Raw genomic sequence first — 18,787 nt, 5'->3', positions numbered from 1 at the left:
GAGGGGGGGGGCGCTCGCTCGTCCGCACTCCCTTCCTGGCTGGCCGGGTAGCGTGCTTTGGATACGGGTCTGGTATGGATTGTAGGGGGACCCCCTACGTCAATTTTTCGGCGGAGGGGGGGTCTCCTTACAACCCATAACAGACCTAAGGGCCTGGTATGCTCCTGGGGGGGGAACCCATGCCGTTTTTTTCATTGAAAATTGGCATGGAGTTCTCCCTCAGGAATGCATGCCGAGCGACGCTGTCATTTTTTTTTATAATTATTTGTTTTCCCGGCGCGTCTTTTTTTCACCCGTCGCAACTTTAGTGTCCCGTCGCAATCCACAAAGCCGCCCGGCGTCAATTACGTTCGCGCGATGCACGTCGGGAAAATGACGTCACACGCATGCGCAGTACGGCCGGCGCGGGAGCGCGCCTCATTTAAATTGTAAACGCCCCCCGGAGAGGAGGAACGCCTTACGACGGCGGCACTTAACTTACACGGCTTGAAATTTTTACGTAAGTGCTTTGAGGATCAGGCACTTAGGTAAAAACTTTAAGTCAGTGTAACTTAACTGCTGAAAGTTAAGTTACGCCGCCTGGCTGAGGATTTGGCCCATAGTTACTTAGTTAGTCAATCCATCTAGTCCATCTAGTTCAACCGATAAAAAAAGAAATAAATAATACCATCCCATATACACAATCCTATACCCACAGTTGATCCAGAGGAAGGTGAAAAACCCCAGCAAAGCATGATCCAATTTGCAACAGCAGGGGGAAAAAAATCCTTCCTGATCCCCCGAGAGGCAATCGGATATTCCCTGGATGAACTTTACCTATAAATGTTATCTCCAGATATGTGGCTGGTCACCGCTGACGTTATGTCACTTTATACGGTGATCCCACATAATCTTGGACTGGAGGCAGTCTCATATTTCCTTGAAAGGGACTCGGGCCTGCCTATGATCCAGATTTCTTTTATTATGGAATTGCTGCAATATGCAGCTTCTCATAATTTTTTCTGGCACGATGGCCAATATTATAGGCAGGACCGAGGAGTGGCGATGGGGGCTAAATATGCCCCCAGCCTGGCCAATTTGTTTATGGCCAAGTGGGAGGAGGACGACGTCGTTGATGTGGTTTCTAGGCCCCAGATAATGCTGTGGGCCAGATACATTGACGACGTCCTCCTCCTATGGAAAGGGTCTGAGGCCGAGTTGTCCTGCTTCATGTCTTTTCTGAATAGGAATGATAGGGGCATTGTACTTAAGCATGAAGCCAGCCAGGCAAATATTAATTTTTTGGATCTGGTTATTTCATTAGATAAAGACAAATTTGTCACTTCAACTTATTTCAAAGGCTCTGATCGAAATTCATTCATTCCCAGTGACAGTTGTCACCATAACACCTGGTTAAGAGCAGTACCTAAGGGGCAGTTCCTTCGGTTGAAGCGAAACTGCACCAATCATGGTACTTTTCTTGAACAAGCTGAAGTCTTGACTCAGTGTTTCATAGAAAAGGGGTATTCCCCCGAATCTCTTCATGAAACTTTGGAAATGGTCATCAACACCGACCGAGAGGAGTTACTTAAGGTTAAACCTAAAAAGAACACCTCGGGAGACTTTAAGACCCCGTTTGTGACTGATTACTCTTGTCAGCATGCCAGTGTGAAGCACATAGTAGCTAAACACTGGCATGTCCTGAAAAGTGATAAACTTTTAAATAAGATCCTACCAGACAAACCACAGGTGGTTTTTAGGGGGACACAACCACTTAGAAATAAATTGGCACCGAACGTCCTTGATCCACCCGAGATCCAGTCCATGTTTCTATCAGGGCTGGTGGGCTTTTTCAAGTGTGGCCGCTGCAATACTTGTGCAGTGAATAAAGATACCCCTAAGGCCCCATACTCACGACCAAACATGTCTGCTGAAACTGGTCTGCAGGCCAGTTTCAGCAGACATGTTTGGTCGTGTGTGGGCGCGAGCGGGCCGAATTCCAGCAAACATTTGCCCGCCGGGCCTTTTCCCAGCAGACAAATATTCCTGGACTTGTTTTAAAACAGTCCGCTGGAATTCTGCCCGCTCGGACATGTACGGTCGTCAGTACAGACCTACCGTACATGTCCAGGCGCCCGCCGTCCCTCGCATGCGTCGAATGACTTCGACGCATGCGTGGAAGCATTTTAAAGGCGGGCCGCCCACGTCGCCGCGTCATTGTCGCGGCGACACCGCGGACACGCCCCGCGTATTGTTTACGCGCGGACTTCTGTACGATGGTGTGTACAACCATCGTACAGAAGCCCTCTGGCAGACATGTATGGTGAAAACGGTCCGACGGACCGCTTTCACCATACATGTTTGGTCGTGAGTACCCGGCCTAAGAGGACCACAAGCTTTCGCTCTAGCCTTACGTCCATCAGTTACCCTATTGATACTTTCATCACATGCTCAACGATGGGGGTTATATATCTTCTTCAATGCCCATGTGGGCTACAGTATGTAGGGAGGACCAAGCGGGCCCTACATATATGTCTGAATGAGCACCTGACGAATATTTTGAGTGGGTTTCCGAACCATTCGGTCTCAAAACATTACCTGTTGGCACACAGTAAAAATCCTGCGGGTACCACATTTGTAGGGATTGATAAATTCCGGGCTCACTGGAGAGGTAACGATCTGGTTAGGAGCATCTCAAGGTCAGAAATGATGTGGATCCATATGCTGAAAAGCTATGAACCACATGGACTCAACATTGAAGTTGACGTTAATTGTTTTATTGACAATTCTTGAATCACTATTTACCTTCAAATCCTTTTAGATTGATTATATAATTTATTCATTCTATTTGTTCCTACAGATTGTCATTAAAGCCTTCTCCTTTTGCGTTAGGTTTTAGACTAACTTTACCTGACACTTCTAGTTTCTAGTGAGAGTGGTGCTACTTAATTTATTTTTATATACCTTTTTTATATTTATTTTTATATTTTTATATACTGATACCTTTTCAACATTGTGGGTTGAGATTGAGTACAGTGGGTTAACATTCATAGTATAGTTTGCTGCTAAGATTTGATACATGGCAGCTTGATTATATGAGTATATATCGTATTTTGTTCACTGTCATGTCGACATCTGAGAATGACCTCTTTCTTTGGAGCTAAAATCATGTTAATCATATGTCATTCATTAAGCCTTAAGTTTTGTTACCCACTAAATTAAATTATTGGATACCTTTCAAAATTTACAGTGTTGCCGTTTCTATCTGGCGACTGCAAGCCTGCTGTAATTTATATTTTATTTGGACCCTTCAATCTGGGTTTGCTTTGGCCCTCTGTATGGGTGCTCTGTCACGGTGTCTCTGTAAAGTTTATGGCCCATAATGTGCTCTAAGTTACTTATGTCTTATGAGCAATTTTACCAGAGTTTTTAACCTTTTTTTCATTATCTCCATTTTTAAGATTATATGTATTAAAGTTCTGTGTCGATCGCGCTTATAGCGTGTCCTATATTAGCCTGTACCTTAGCAGCATTCGTTTTAATGAACGAGCGCTTTTGCCCTTATGGCTTCCCTGGTGTAAGATGGCGGGCTTGCATTCGTTTAGGACCTAGATTCGACACGCCCCCTTGCCCTCCACTTGTGTACTTAACGCGGTGACGCGGTACGCATCCTCATCCCCGTGACCAAGTCTTCCTGAAGACGAAACGTTGGGAGGCTGACGTGCTGACGTCACCGCGTATTGAGGACGTACCTCGTTTGTTTGCCGGCCGGCTGTTTCTGTCTTTGCTGCTTTTTAACTTCTTAATTATAAGTGTTCTACTTGCTTTACTTTTAAATAAATCCTGACGGTACTTCACTATGTGAGTTTGTATATCTTTTATTGGGACCTGGCTACCTGATCTCTGGATTGAAAGGACTAGCTCGGAACGCTTCTTTGCTGACAGCTGTAATACACTACTATGCATTAATGATCCCTTGAGGGTCGCTAAGTTCCGGTAAGGGTCAGTGTGTTTCTATGGTGGTGGTGCTTCAGCTTTACTTCACAGTGTCTGTCATAATTAGTCACCGGGAGAAAGCCAGAGTGTGTGTTTGCCATACGATTTTGCACTATTGTTGTTTTTCGTTTTTTCTTCTTTATCCACTGGGCTGAGTCCATTGATGTGGGAGCTTCTCAACCAAAATATATCTATGTTGGATCTTCAATTGGATACACCACGGATTGCCTAGTTTGATCCATAAGGATCTATTCTTCTGGTAAGGGTCAGCTTGAACGTGTTTTACCCTGATATTGATCCAGCATTAGCCACGGAATTGGACTCTCTTCTTACTGATTGGACAATCCTATATATTTTTTTACATATTTTTTCACATATTTTTTCACTAATTTTGTGTGTTCATATTTTATTGGGACTATTTACACATTTGACCTTTTGGTCATCGTTACGAGGTGTTTCTAGCACAATTTCTTTTTTATACTATATGGTCAAATTACATATAAGGGTTACTTAGCGCAACTCCTATTTTTCACTATTCGTTTTTATGTTGTATAACATTTTGAGTTTGCTGCTTTTCTATTTGAGTTCATTTTGGTATGCGCATTTTTTCACTTTTTTCATAATACCCATTTATGTTATGTACATTTAGGAAATAATCCAGACCTTTCTTAAAGGAGTTGTAAAGGAAAAAAAATTTTGCCTAAAATTAATGTCTGCAAGGTAGACAGACAGAATAGTGTAATGATTCTGTTAAAAAATGAGTAAATACCTATTAAATTCCTTCAGCTATATCACCTCCGGCATTCTAGTTTCTGTTCTCTCATTCACTTCCTGGTTTGCATCGCTCGATCATGTAAGAACTACTTTTCCCAGTATGAATTGCGGCACGCCCAGTAATTCACACTTCCTTGAAGTCTCTAACACGTAGAGAGCGTCCTGCCACACAGATATAGTTCCCAGGAGGAGTCGAGCATGTTACTGACCACCGCAGTAAAGCCTCCCTTCACGGTGGTTAGTAAAATCAGACAAGCAGGAAGTGAACAAAAGAAGAGAAGAAATAGAGCAACTTCTGAGCAAAAACGAACAATGAGGAAGTGAAAAGAGGAATGTCTGCAGGTAAAGGATGCTTATTATGAAAAAAAAATTCCTTTACAACCCCTTTAAAGCAATCTACTGAGCTGGACAGAACCACCTCTGGGGGGGAGTCTATTCCACATTTTCACAGCTCTTACTGTGAAGAAACCTTTCCATATTTGGAGATGAAATATCTTCCTTTGGTGTAAAGAGTGTCCCCTTGTCCTCTGTGATGACCTTAAAGTGAATAATGCAACACCAAGTTCACTATATGGACCATTTATGTATTTATATATGTTAATCATATCCCCCCTTAAAGCGGGAGTTCACCCGAAAAAAAATTTAACCTTAGATTGATGCTCATTTTGTCAAGGGGAATCGGGTAGTTTTTTTAAAATCCGAGCAGTACTTACCGTTTTAGAGATGCATCTTCTCCGCCGCTTCCGGGTATGGTGTTCGGGACTGGGCATTCCTACTTGATTGACAGGCTTCCGACAGGCTTCCGACGGTCGCATCTATCGCGTCACGAGTAGCCGAAAGAAGCCGAACGTCGGTGCGGTTCTATATGGCGCCTGCGCACCGACGTTCGGCTACTTTCGGAAAATCGTGACGCGATAGATGCGACCGTCGGAAGCCTGTCGGAAGACTGTCAATCAAATAGGAACGCCCAGTCCCGCAGCCCATACCCAGAAGCGGCGGAGAAGATGTATCTCTAAAACGGTAAGTACGGCTTTGATTTTTAAAAAACTACACGATTCCCCTTGACAAAATGAGCATGAATCTAATGTTACAAATTAACATTTCCGGGTGAACCTCTACTTTAACCACTTGTCCACTGAGGACATCATATGACGTCCTAGACTTTGTGCGTCTTCTGCTGGCGATTCTGTGCTCGATAAGAATGATCATAGCGGCAGTTCCGCCGCTTGTTCTTTCTTATAGGCAGCGGGAGGGGACGTCCCCCTCTCCCTCCGCCATCCGGTGCTTCAGACTGCATTACGTTTGCCAAGAATTCAGTTTTTTATTACACATTCAGGGCAATGCAGTGTGGTATTGTGAAAAGAAGCTTACAAAATGTTCTATTAAACTTTTGGGACACTGAGTAATTTGTATAAATTTGAAGGCTTTATCTTTATTATTTTTATAAGAATAAGCTTTCCTATATATTTTATATCTATTGGGGCTGCTACTTTCACAGGTAAAATCAGGCTCGTACTGTTGGATGGAAATCAGTTGTAGTAGCCAAAACAACCTTAAAAAGCCTTTCTTTTCCAAGTTATAACAAATTGGTTTGGGGGGCTACTGCTGTAATTTAACCAAGGTAAATGTAAAATTCAACAAATTATTACACATTCAAAATATATAATGCCAATAAAATTAGTTGCCATATACATCTTGAAGGCATCTTCTAAGCAGGCATTTTAAAGGATTGGTGTTTTTTCTATGTTGCCCTTGAAGTTACATTAATTGCTTGTCGTCCACCCGCAGTAGTTGTACTGCACACAGGCAGCGGCTGCAGGCTGCAGGCTGGGTGACTTACTGTTGTGGACTTTCCTCTGGGTTAGGGGTGAGCATGAGCATGCCCTCTGCCAACCCTTGCTTTGATAGGACACACCATCAGTTTGGCAGCTGATTTTAGTCAATGATTTTGGCTGAAACCAGCTGTAGTCGATTGCATACATGGTGCTGTGTTTTACAAAAACACAGAACTCTGTGTACTGTAAACAGTGATCTGGCTGTTTCTTTCCCCTGCAAAGCAAGTAAAAAACACATTACACATCGTTAGGCACACAATTAACCCTTTGCCCCTGGATTTTAACCCCTTCCCAGCCAGAGACATTAGTGCAGTGAAAGTGTACAGTATTAGCACTGATTACTGTATGTGTGCCATTATTGATGTCAGTATTAGTTAGTCACCTAGTGAACCTCCCAGCCAGTGTCAGCTAGCACCAGATTGCTTTCCACACTATCACAGTCCCACTACAGTAAGTCTCTGATCACCACCCTTACTTGTATAGTGTCACAGCTGTGTAAATGGCAGTATAAACAGTATACCAAAAGACATGTAACATAATTAGAGTTGAACGAACCCGAACTGTAAAGTTCGGGTTCGGTACGAACTTTGGGTTTTTCCCGACCCCGGACCCGAACCCGAATAATTGAAAAAAGTTTGGGTCCGGGATCGGAGTTCGGGAAAAAAAATGTGCGGAGGTCCCCGCAAATTGAATAACCAGACCCTTTAGGTCTAGTATAGGTATTAAGGGGAACCCGGCCGTCAATTTAAAAAAAAAATGACGTGCGGTTCCCCCTAAATATCCATAACCAGACCCTTCAGGTCTGGTATGGATATTCAGGGGAACCCCGCCGTCAATTAAAAAAAAAAAATACGTGCGGTTCCCCATAAATATCCATAACCAGACCCGTTATCCGAGCACGTTGACCTGGCCGGCCTCAGAAAAGAGGGGGGACAGAGTGCGGCCCCCCCTCTCCTGAACCGCACCAGGCCACATGCCCTCAACATGGGGAGGATGTCCCCATGTTGATGGGGACAAGGGTCTCATCCCCACAACCCTTGCCCGGTGGTTGTGGGGGTATGCGGGCGGGAGGCTTATAAGAATCTGGAAGACCCCTTTAACAAAGGGGACCCCCAGATCCTGCCCCCCCCTGTGTGAAATGGTAATGGGGTACACTGTACCCCTACCATTTCACGAAGGAAGTGTAAAGTCTTGTAAAAAAAAACACACACACACAGTAGAATAAAGTCCTATTAATAAAAAAAAAAGAAAAAAACTCCAGCGGTGAGAAATCCACTCGTTCCCGGCTTCCTGCGTTGTCCTGATCCAGCAACGGCTGCGGGTGATCTCCAGCGATGAGAAGATCCAGTGACGAGTGATCTCCGCTCCAGCGATGAGAAGATCCATCCATCCAGCGCTGCAGCATCGCCGACCCCCTCTCATCGCTGGACACAGCCCAGCAAATGACGCTACTGCAGCTGTGACATTACTTATATAGGGGAGGCAGGGCCACCCGTCACGTGACCCTGCCCCCTCTGACGCACTCTTTGCTACGTCACTGGGTAAGCCCAGAGTCTTCCCTCTTCCTGGGCTTCCCCAGTGATGTAGCAGAAGGTATGTCAGAGGGGGCGGGGTCACGTGACGGGTGGCCCTGCCTTCCCTATATAAGTAATGTCACAGCTGCAGTCGGGTCATTCGCTGGGCTGTGTCCAGCGGTGAGAGGAGGTCGGGGATGCTGCGCTCTGGATGGATGGATCTTCTCATCGCTGGAGCGGAGATCACCCGTCGCTGGATCTTCTCATCGCTGGAGATCACCCGCACCCGTTGCTGGATCAGGACAACGCAGGAAGCCGGGAACGAGTGGATTTCTCACCACTGGAGTTTTTTTCTTTCTTTCTTTTTTATTAATAAAGGACTTTATTCTACTGTGTGTGTGTTTTTTTACAAGACTTTACACTTCCTTTGTGAAATGGTAGGGGTACAGTGTACCCCATTACCATTCCACACAGGGGGGGCAGGATCTGGGGGTCCCCTTTGTTAAAGGGGTCTTCCAGATTCTGATAAGCCTCCCGCCCGCATACCCCCACAACCACCGGGCAAGGGTTGTGGGGATGAGACCCTTGTCCCCATCAACATGGGGACATCCTCCCCATGTTGAGGGCATGTGGCCTGGTGCAGTTCAGGAGAGGGGGGGTGCACTCTGTCCCCCCTCTTTTCTGCGGCCGGCCAGGTCAACGTGCTGGGATAACGGGTCTGGTTATGGATATTTAGGGGGAACCGCACGTAATTTTTTTTTAAATTGACGGCAGGGGTTCCCCTTAATATCCATACCAGACCTAAAGGGTCTGGTTATTGAATTTGCGGGGACCTCTGCGCATTTTTTTTTCTAAAAGTCCGTGTCCCATTGACTACAATGGGGTTCGGAGTTCGGGTTCGGGTTCCCGAACCCGAACTTTTTTTTTAACATCCAGGTGTCCGCTCAACTCTAAACATAATACATTTTGGCTTAAATATATAAGGGCTTTAGATTTTTGGCATAGATTTTATAACAGAAAGTAGAAATTATTGTTGTTGTTTTTTTTTAAATGTCCAGACTTTTTTGTTTATATTGCAAAAATAAAAACCCCAGTAGTGATCAAAAACCATCAAAAGGAGTCTCTATTTTTGTGAAAAAAATGACAACAGGGCTTCCCCCCCAAGGGTCTCCCCTTTCCAAAAGGCCCCAAGCCACAGCAGGACCCAGAAATGTGACCAGGAAGACAAGGGGGGTGGCAGACGTTCTGCCTGAACACCTCAGGAGGGACCAAGCCCGCTGGACCCGCCATCTGGGTAAGGTTGTCTTGAGTATGGACCACATGGCACAAAGCAAGGCCTCCCTAAAGGAAGCTGTACAGGATGTTGGCTGCAATTCGTCAGCTGTGGTCACCTGCATGGTTGAAATGCAGGCCACCACAGCAGACGTGGGTGAGGAGGTCCACACCCTGACAGAGGCTGTCAGGGGCAACACTGCAGCCATCCAGGCGGGGGTGAGGCTGCAGGAGGACACCAATGCGGTCCTCACCCGCATCGCCGTGGCGTTGGAGGGCAGGCCGCCAGGCGTGCAGAGACCAGGGGATGCTCCTCCTGCTGATTCCCCCCCCCCATGAGTCTCCCATGAGGAGTCGGGGCCGTGGCCGCGGCATGCGTGGGGCACGGCAGCGCCGTGAATATTTTTTGGATTTTTTTCTGTTCTGTTTTGGAATATACTCAGGTTATGAGTTTTTATTTTTTTGTAGCCCAAGCACATGGTTAGTAGTGCAGGCTACAGTGTGACTGGTGTTTGAATGTGGGGGTGACTATCCTGCCAGAAAAGGGGTGTCACCCTCGGTCGTCGGGGAGAAGTGATCCCCAGGTCCGTGTGAATGGTGTATGAATGGACAGCAACATAATTGGAGCCTTGCCGTGGCGTTGCTGCTCCCAAGTCCTGAATGGTGGACTTGGGCTAATCCAATTTGATGAGGATGTAGGGTGTGTGCTAGGGACCACAGTGGTGTGCATACGTGCATTCTCCTTGTGCCATGATGAATGTGTGTGTTTAATGTGCAAAGATGCCTACTGTGAGGCATCTCCTGACTGCTCTTCCCTCAGAAGACGGGGTAACCTCAGTTAGGGGGGGAATGTCTGGTTCGGGGGTCAGGTCATCACGTAGGTCAATCTCCAGGCCCTTTCTCATGGCGAAGTTGTGCAGCATGCAACATGCACCGATGATCTGGCACACAAAGTTTGGGGAATACAACAGGGTACCCCCAGACTTATCCAGGCATCGGAAATGGGACTTCAGGAGGCCAAAGGTGCGTTCCACCACTGCACGGGTACGTGTGTGTGCATCATTGTATCTTCTCTCTCCTGGGGTTTCAGGATTCTGGAATGGAGTCATGAGATGGGGTCCAAGTGCATATGCAGAGTCACCTGGAAGGGAAAAGACAGGAGGATGTTAGTCGTGCATGTGCCCCTCGTGTTGTCTGCATCATGGGGGCGAACAGTCATGCCTGACACCCATGTCACTTACCAACCAGCCAGCTGTCCCCATACATGTTCTGTTCAAATTCTGTTGGGATGGGGCTTTGACGGTATATGTAGCTGTTATGGCTGGACCCTGGGTGTTTGGCACGGACGTGCCATATGAGGCATTGTGCATTGGGCATCGACTATCACCTGTATGTTGATGGAATGCCAGTGCTTCCGATTGCGGTATATGTGCTCTGTGTCATGGGGGGGCCGTAGTGCCACATGTGTGCAATCAATGGCCCCCACGGTGTGTGGGAATCCTGCAATCATGTAGAAATCCTGCATTGCCTTCACCCGCAGATGCTCCTGGGTGGGTCTGATGATTTGGTGGGACATGCATCTGAGGATTGCGGGGACAACCTGGTGCACACATCTGCTAATGGAGGATTGTGCCAGCCCAGCCACTACTCCACTTGTACGCTGGAACGAGCCACTGGCAAGGAAATGGAGTGTTGCCAGTACCTTGACCAGTGGCTCCACTGCTTGTGAGCGGTGTGTCTTGCTGGTGATGTCATCTTTCAGGGTTGTGGCTAATTCCAGGATGGCAGAAGGGCTGAATCTGAAGATGCGATACACCTCCGATATATTCTCTCCCGTGCCCTCCTCTGTGCCCTCCTCCTTCTACGCGCATGTAAAGCCAGTAGTATAGCTATGACCATGGATGCCCCTGGCATGTTGGCATACAGATTGTTGTCCTGCAAGTGTGGATGCTCAGCTCGTCCCTAACGGTGCTGCTGAAGCTGACCTGCACACGTCTGGTGCAAAGTTACAGCTGCTTTTCTGAGGGGTAACTTTAGACCGGACGTATGACTTATGCGCGGCGCGCGTAGCCCACGTCGGGCGCACGTACGTTCGTGGATCGCCGTATCTCCCTTATTTGCATATTTGCATAGCAAAACAATGGTGCGTCCAGCGTATATTTGCGCCCACGATGCGCCGGCGCAGAAAAATTAAGTCGGTCGGAAAATCCTATTTTTCAGGCATATCTCGTTTTGTGGATACGGCGCATAGTTACACTGGCGTATATATACACTTACGCTGCGCATCTCGAGATACGCCGGCGTAAGTGCTTTGTGGATCTGCCCCAGAGAGTATGACTCTGCCCTGCTCCCCGGCGCCCCTGTCATTCGATTTGATTTACAGCAGCGGGAGGCAATGGCTGTGCTTCTATCAATCTATCCAATCAAAGCCGGGACTGCATGAAGAGAAGGATGGTGGGGACGCGTCCACGGAAATTCAGGGCTCTGGTAAGTAAAACGAGGGGCTGGGGGGCCGGACACTGCAAGGTGTTTTTTCACCTTCATGCATGGGATGCATAAAGGTGAAAAAACACGTAGGTTTACACCCATTTAAGTAGTATGCCATTCTTTCAGCCTATGCATAGTGCTAGAGCAGAGTAAGGCATGTACATTACCTGTTTTAACCAAGGTAGTGCACAACTACATACTGTATACCAATCAATTCAATACTTGGTATGGGTCTATTACCAAGTGCAGCTGCCCCCCATGGCTTATGTACTATAAACAAAATTCAACCAAGATAAGTCACCAATATGGAGGAGAGATGTGGGGTCTTATTGACCCCGCCTCTCTCCATAAAGAGGACCTGCCACACACTAGTCCTATTCCAAGGGATGTTTACATTCCTTGTAATAGGAATAAAAGTGATCCAAAAAAAAAAGGGACAAAAAAGTGCAAAAAGAAAAATATTACATAAAAAAAATAAAAAAATTAAAACGCCCCTGTCCCTAGTAGCTCACACTCAGAAGCAAACACGCATATAAGTCCCGCCCACATATGTTAACACCGTTCAAACCACACATGTGAGGTATTGACGCGTGCGTTAGAGCGAGAGCAATAATTTTAGCACTAGACCTCCTCTGTAACTCTGAACTGGTAACCTGGTAAAACTGGTAAAAATTCAAGCGTCGCCTATGGAGATTTTTGAGTCCCGAAGTTTGGCGCCATTCCATGAGTGTGCGCAATATTAAAGCGTGACAAGATAGGTATCTATTTACTCGGTGTAACATCATCTTTCACATTATCCCTAAAAATTGGGCTAACTTTACTGCTTTGTTATTTTTTAATTCATGAAACTGTTTTTTTTTGGCCAAAAAAAAGACGTTTGAAAAATTATTGTGCAAATACCATTGGAAATAAAATAAAAAATGACCGCCACTTTATTCCCTAGGGTGTCTGCTAAAAAAATATGTATAATGTTTGGGGGTCCTGAGTAATTTCCCAGGAACAAAATATAATTTTTACATGAAGGAGAGAAGTGCCAGAATAGGCGCGGTATGGAAGTGGTTAAAGTGAAACAATAAAAGTGAAATATTCCTTTAAATTTCATACAGGGGGGGGGGGTAGAACATGCCTGTGAAGCACATGTTTCCCGTGCTTAGAACTGTCCCTGTACAAGATGTCATTTCTGAAGTGAAAAAAAAAAGTAATTTAAAAGTAATCATGGCCATAAAGAATACAGTCATTGCTCATTAAAAAAAATGTGTGGGGGTCCCCCCAAATTCAATTACCAGGCCCTTCAGGTCTGGTATGGATATTAAGGGGAACCCCGCCATAAAAAAAATGACGCGGGGTTCCCCCCAAATATCCATACCAGGCCCTTCAGGTCTGGTGTGGATTTTAAGGGGAACTCCACCCCAAATAAAAAAAAATGGCGTGGAGTTCCCCCAAAAATCCACACCAGACCCTTATCCGAGCACGTTAACCTGGCCGGCCGCAGAAAAGAGGGGGGGACAGAGTGTGCCCCCCCCTCTCCTGAACCGTACCAGGCCACATGCCCTCAACATGGGAGGGTTGCCTCATCCCCACAACCCTTGCCCGGTAGTTGTGGGGGTCTGCGGGCAGGGGGCTTATCGAAATCTGGAAGACCCCTTTAACAGAGGGGACCCTTAGATCCCGCCCCCCCCCCTCTGTGTGAAATGGTAATGGGGTACATTGTACCTCTACCATATCATCAAAAAAAGTGTCAAAAATGTTAAAAATGACAATAGCCGGTTTTTGACAATTCCTTTATTAATATCTTCTTTCCGCACTTCTTCTTCTTCTTCTTCTTCTTCTTCTTCTTCTTCCTTCTTCTTCTTCTTTTCTTCTTTCATTCAGGTTTCTTCCTGCATCTTCCTCTGCTTCTTTCTTGGGACTTCTCGTCCGCATCTTGCCTGGCGTCTTCTTCCATCTTCTTCTCCTTCTGTCGGCCTTCTCGTCCCGCACCTTCTTCTTCCCTTGACACTGCGCTTGAAATTGAATTCCCCGCTGCGTGCTGCTCATGTGACCCGGCCCCATCTGACGCCACAGGTAAACTCATAAGAAAGTCTGCGTGTGGTATATGTGCGTCAGAGGGGGGCGGGGTCACAGAGCGCCACACAGCGGGAACTTCAAATAGAAGCTCGTCCGCATCTTGCGCTGCTTCTTTTTTCCCAGACGCTGGGCTTGAAATTGAATTCCCCGCCGTGTGCCGCTCATGTGACCCCGACCCCCTCTGATGCACATGACTTTCTTATGAGTTTACCTGTGGCGTCAGAGGGGGGTGAGGTCCCAGGAGCAGTACACGGCGGAGAATTCAATTTGAAGCGCAGCGTCCGGGGAAGAAGAAGATGTGGGACGAGAAGGCCGACGGAAGGAGAAGAAGGTGGAAGAAGACGCCGGTCAAGATGCAGATGAGAAGTCCCAAGAAAGAAGCAGAGGAAGAAGAAGATGCAGGACGAGAAGGCCGACGGAAGGAGAAGAAGATGGAAGAAGACGCCGGGCAAGATGCGGACGAGAAGTCCCAAGAAAGAAGCAGAGGAAGATGCAGGAAGAAACCCGAATGAAAGAAGAAAAGAAGAAGAAGAGCGGAAAGAAGATATTAATAAAGGAATTGTCAAAAACTGGCTATTGTCATTTTTCACATTTTTTACACTTTTTTTGGTGAAATGATAGAGGTACAATGTACCCCATTACCATTTCACACAGGGGGGGGCGGGATCTGGGGGTCCCCTTTGTTAAAGGGGTATTCCAGATTTCGATAAGCCCCCACCCGCAGACCCCCATAATCACCGGGCAAGGGTTGTGGGGATGAGGCCCTTGTCCCCATCAACATGAGGACATCCTCCCCATGTTGAGGGCATGTGGCCTGGTACGGTTCAGGAGAGGGGGGCCGCACTCTGTCCCCCCCTCTTTTCTGCAGCCGGCCAGGTTAACATGCTTTGGATTTTTGGGGGGACTCCACGCCATTTTTATTTTTTTTGGGGTGGAGTTCCCCTTAAAATCCACACCAGACCTGAAGGGCCTGGTATGGATATTTGGGGGGAACCCCACGTCATTTTCTTTTTTTACGGTGGGGTTCCCCTTAATATCCATACCAGACCTGAAGGGCCTGGTAATTGAATTTGGGGGGACCCCCACGCTATTTTTTTTATTTTTATGAATGAATCCTCTCATAATTGCCGGGAGCCGACAATTCATTATTGCCGCGAGTGAATTTTAAATGTCTTTTTTTCCTTCTGAATGTCATTTTGTGCAGGGACAGTTCTAAGTGCGGGAAACATGCGCTATTTCATATGCTGACTTTACACCCCCCAGGTACGAAATTTAAAGGAATATTTCACTTTTATTGTTTCACTTTTAGTATTATTAAAATCACTGCTCCCGAAAAAACGTCTGTTTTAAAAAATAAAAAAAGCATTGATACATGTCCCCTGGGGCAGGACAAACACTTTTTAGGACAAAACTTGCATATTAACCTTTAAAATTAACACTTTTGATTTCTCCCATAAACTTCTATAGGGAGTTCGGCGGTGGCTTCACATATTACTTGCATTGCACCGGCTGCTAAGCCGGTTCATGCGCCTAATTAAGGCTTCACCCGGAGTACTAATTAAGCCATGAACCGGCGCAGCACATTGATATTAGTAAATCAGCCCCTATATGTCACTTTATGCTTCCGACCCCATAGACATCAATAATGCACATTCTTTTCTTGACAAAATAGCCCTACCCTCGATAACCTCCTCCCAACTAGAAGCACTGAATGCACCCATATCCCTTTAGGTGCAAACTACAGAGGACATGTGCAGTACACACCAAGTAGCTTTAGGTGCAAACTACAGAAGACATGTGCAGTACACACCAAGTAGCTTTAGGTGCAAACTACAGAGGACACGTGCAGTACACACCAAGTAGCTTTAGGTGCAAACTACAGAGCACACGTGCAGTACACACCAAGTAGCTTTAGGTGCAAACTATAGAGTACACGTGCTGTACACACCAAGTAGCTTTAGGTGCAAACTACAGAGCACACGTGCAGTACACACCAAGTAGCTTTAGGTGCAAACTACAGAGGACACGTGCAGTACACACCAAGTAGCTTTAGGTGCAAACTACAGAGGACATGTTCAGTACACACCAAGTAGCTTTAGGTGCAAACTACAGAGGACACATGCAGTACACACCAAGTAGCTTTAGGTGCAAACTACAGAGGACACGTGCAGTACACACCAAGTAGCTTTAGGTGCAAACTACAGAGTACACGTGCAGTACACACCAAGTAGCTTTAGGTGCAAACTACAGAGCACATGTGCAGTACACACCAAGTAGCTTTAGGTGCAAACTACAGAGGACACTGCAGCTAGCACAATCAACTACCTGCCAGTAAATAAGGAAAAACTGATCTGGCTTTGGCCAATTATGGCTCTCCGTTTTTTTTGCGCGCTGTGATTGGCCAAGCATGCGGGTCATAGTGCATGCTTGGCCAATCATCAGCCAGCAATGCCGCAGTGAATTATGGGCCGTGAATGGCCCGTAACGTTCATATTTTGACGAACGATCGAACATACGATGTTCGACTCGAACATGGGTTCGACTCGAACACGAAGCTCATCCCTATCCGCCAGGAAGTCTGCACGGCGATGCTCTAATCGCAGCCAGGGAGACATTTCCTGATTTCTCCCATAAACTTCTATAGGGAGTTCGGCGGTGGCTTCACATATTACTTGCATTGCACCGGCTGCTAAGCCGGTTCATGCGCCTAATTAAGGCTTCACCCGGAGTACTAATTAAGCCATGAACCGGCGCAGCACATTGATATTAGTAAATCAGCCCCTATATGTCACTTTATGCTTCCGACCCCATAGACATCAATAATGCACATTCTTTTCTTGACAAAATAGCCCTACCCTCGATAACCTCCTCCCAACTAGAAGCACTGAATGCACCCATATCCCTTTAGGTGCAAACTACAGAGGACATGTGCAGTACACACCAAGTAGCTTTAGGTGCAAACTACAGAAGACATGTGCAGTACACACCAAGTAGCTTTAGGTGCAAACTACAGAGGACACGTGCAGTACACACCAAGTAGCTTTAGGTGCAAACTACAGAGCACACGTGCAGTACACACCAAGTAGCTTTAGGTGCAAACTATAGAGTACACGTGCTGTACACACCAAGTAGCTTTAGGTGCAAACTACAGAGCACACGTGCAGTACACACCAAGTAGCTTTAGGTGCAAACTACAGAGGACACGTGCAGTACACACCAAGTAGCTTTAGGTGCAAACTACAGAGGACATGTTCAGTACACACCAAGTAGCTTTAGGTGCAAACTACAGAGGACACATGCAGTACACACCAAGTAGCTTTAGGTGCAAACTACAGAGGACACGTGCAGTACACACCAAGTAGCTTTAGGTGCAAACTACAGAGTACACGTGCAGTACACACCAAGTAGCTTTAGGTGCAAACTACAGAGCACATGTGCAGTACACACCAAGTAGCTTTAGGTGCAAACTACAGAGGACACTGCAGCTAGCACAATCAACTACCTGCCAGTAAATAAGGAAAAACTGATCTGGCTTTGGCCAATTATGGCTCTCCGTTTTTTTTGCGCGCTGTGATTGGCCAAGCATGCGGGTCATAGTGCATGCTTGGCCAATCATCAGCCAGCAATGCCGCAGTGAATTATGGGCCGTGAATGGCCCGTAACGTTCATATTTTGACGAACGATCGAACATACGATGTTCGACTCGAACATGGGTTCGACTCGAACACGAAGCTCATCCCTATCCGCCAGGAAGTCTGCACGGCGATGCTCTAATCACAGCCAGGGAGACATTTCCTGATCTCTGCAGCCGAGCATCAGGACAATGTCTCCCTGGCTGTGATTAGCGCAGCGCCGTGCAGACTTCCTGGCTGGCTCTGCATGTGTACCATGCGAACACGCTGGAGCTCATCCTTACAGTATAACCCTATTGAAATTGCCAAAAGACCCTCTACTCCTCATATTTGGATATTGGGACAAACACCTCCTCACCTGGTCTGCTAGCTCCCACTCACAACACACAAATTGGATCCTGATATGCCTCCTCGTCGCTCGGAGATCCATACTAAAGAATTGGACATCCTCCCGTACACCTACACCTATAGTATTATGGAACAGTATCGTTGGTACACTTCTCACCTAGGCACCTTTTACCTAGGATACTGGGTTTTGCATTTTACTCCATAGGATTACATGACAAAAATGTAAAATGTATTTTCTTTCTTTCTTTCCTGTTGTCAAATTTTGGAATGCAACTTACTTTAATAAATTATTTTACAAACATAAAAAAGGAAAGGTATTTTTTAATAACATTCAATTACAATATGACTTGTATCACAATTGTATGTGATATATTATTTCTTCTGTATTTTCTATTATTTCCCCCACGAAAGAGGAGTTACCCATTCAATTAATTTTGTCTCCTTTTCATGAGGGGTTTCATCAATTCCATTTCACATCCATTAAATAACTAAACCATTCCTCCAGCAATTTTTTATCATTTAACCCATCAGTCTCCTAGGTGTTATTTGTGCTGCTATATATATGCCAGTGTAGCAATATTCCACCACACCCTTAATTTCTTCTGCATTGCATTGCATGTTTAAGCTGTTTGAACCAACCTTCAATTTCAGTTTTACTTTCTCCACTGTTCTAATCAAACACCTCCCCCCCACACTAATATTTCTACTTTGCATATATTCAAATATATCCATAGCTGCAGAGGAAAACAGATGTTTTCCTCTGCAGCAGAGGGTAACTCCGCTTTTGTGGGAAACAAAAATAGCAAGTTAAGAAAAAATAATACAGCAATATAAATGCGACACTGATCATATTGTAATGTAATGTTATTAAAAATGACCTTTC

General features: G+C 46.0%; 1 pseudogene; it reads left to right on the top strand.

The window, feature by feature from the left end:
* Window positions 1-18,787, top strand: part of LOC120922626 — a 40,234-nt pseudogene that overhangs the window by 9,006 nt on the left and 12,441 nt on the right.

The sequence above is a fragment of the Rana temporaria genome, chromosome 1 (genome assembly GCF_905171775.1).
Source record: "Rana temporaria chromosome 1, aRanTem1.1, whole genome shotgun sequence".
Taxonomy (NCBI): Eukaryota; Metazoa; Chordata; class Amphibia; order Anura; family Ranidae; genus Rana; species Rana temporaria.
Note: the sequence above shows the minus strand (reverse complement) of the source record. Positions and strands in the feature narration are given on the sequence as shown.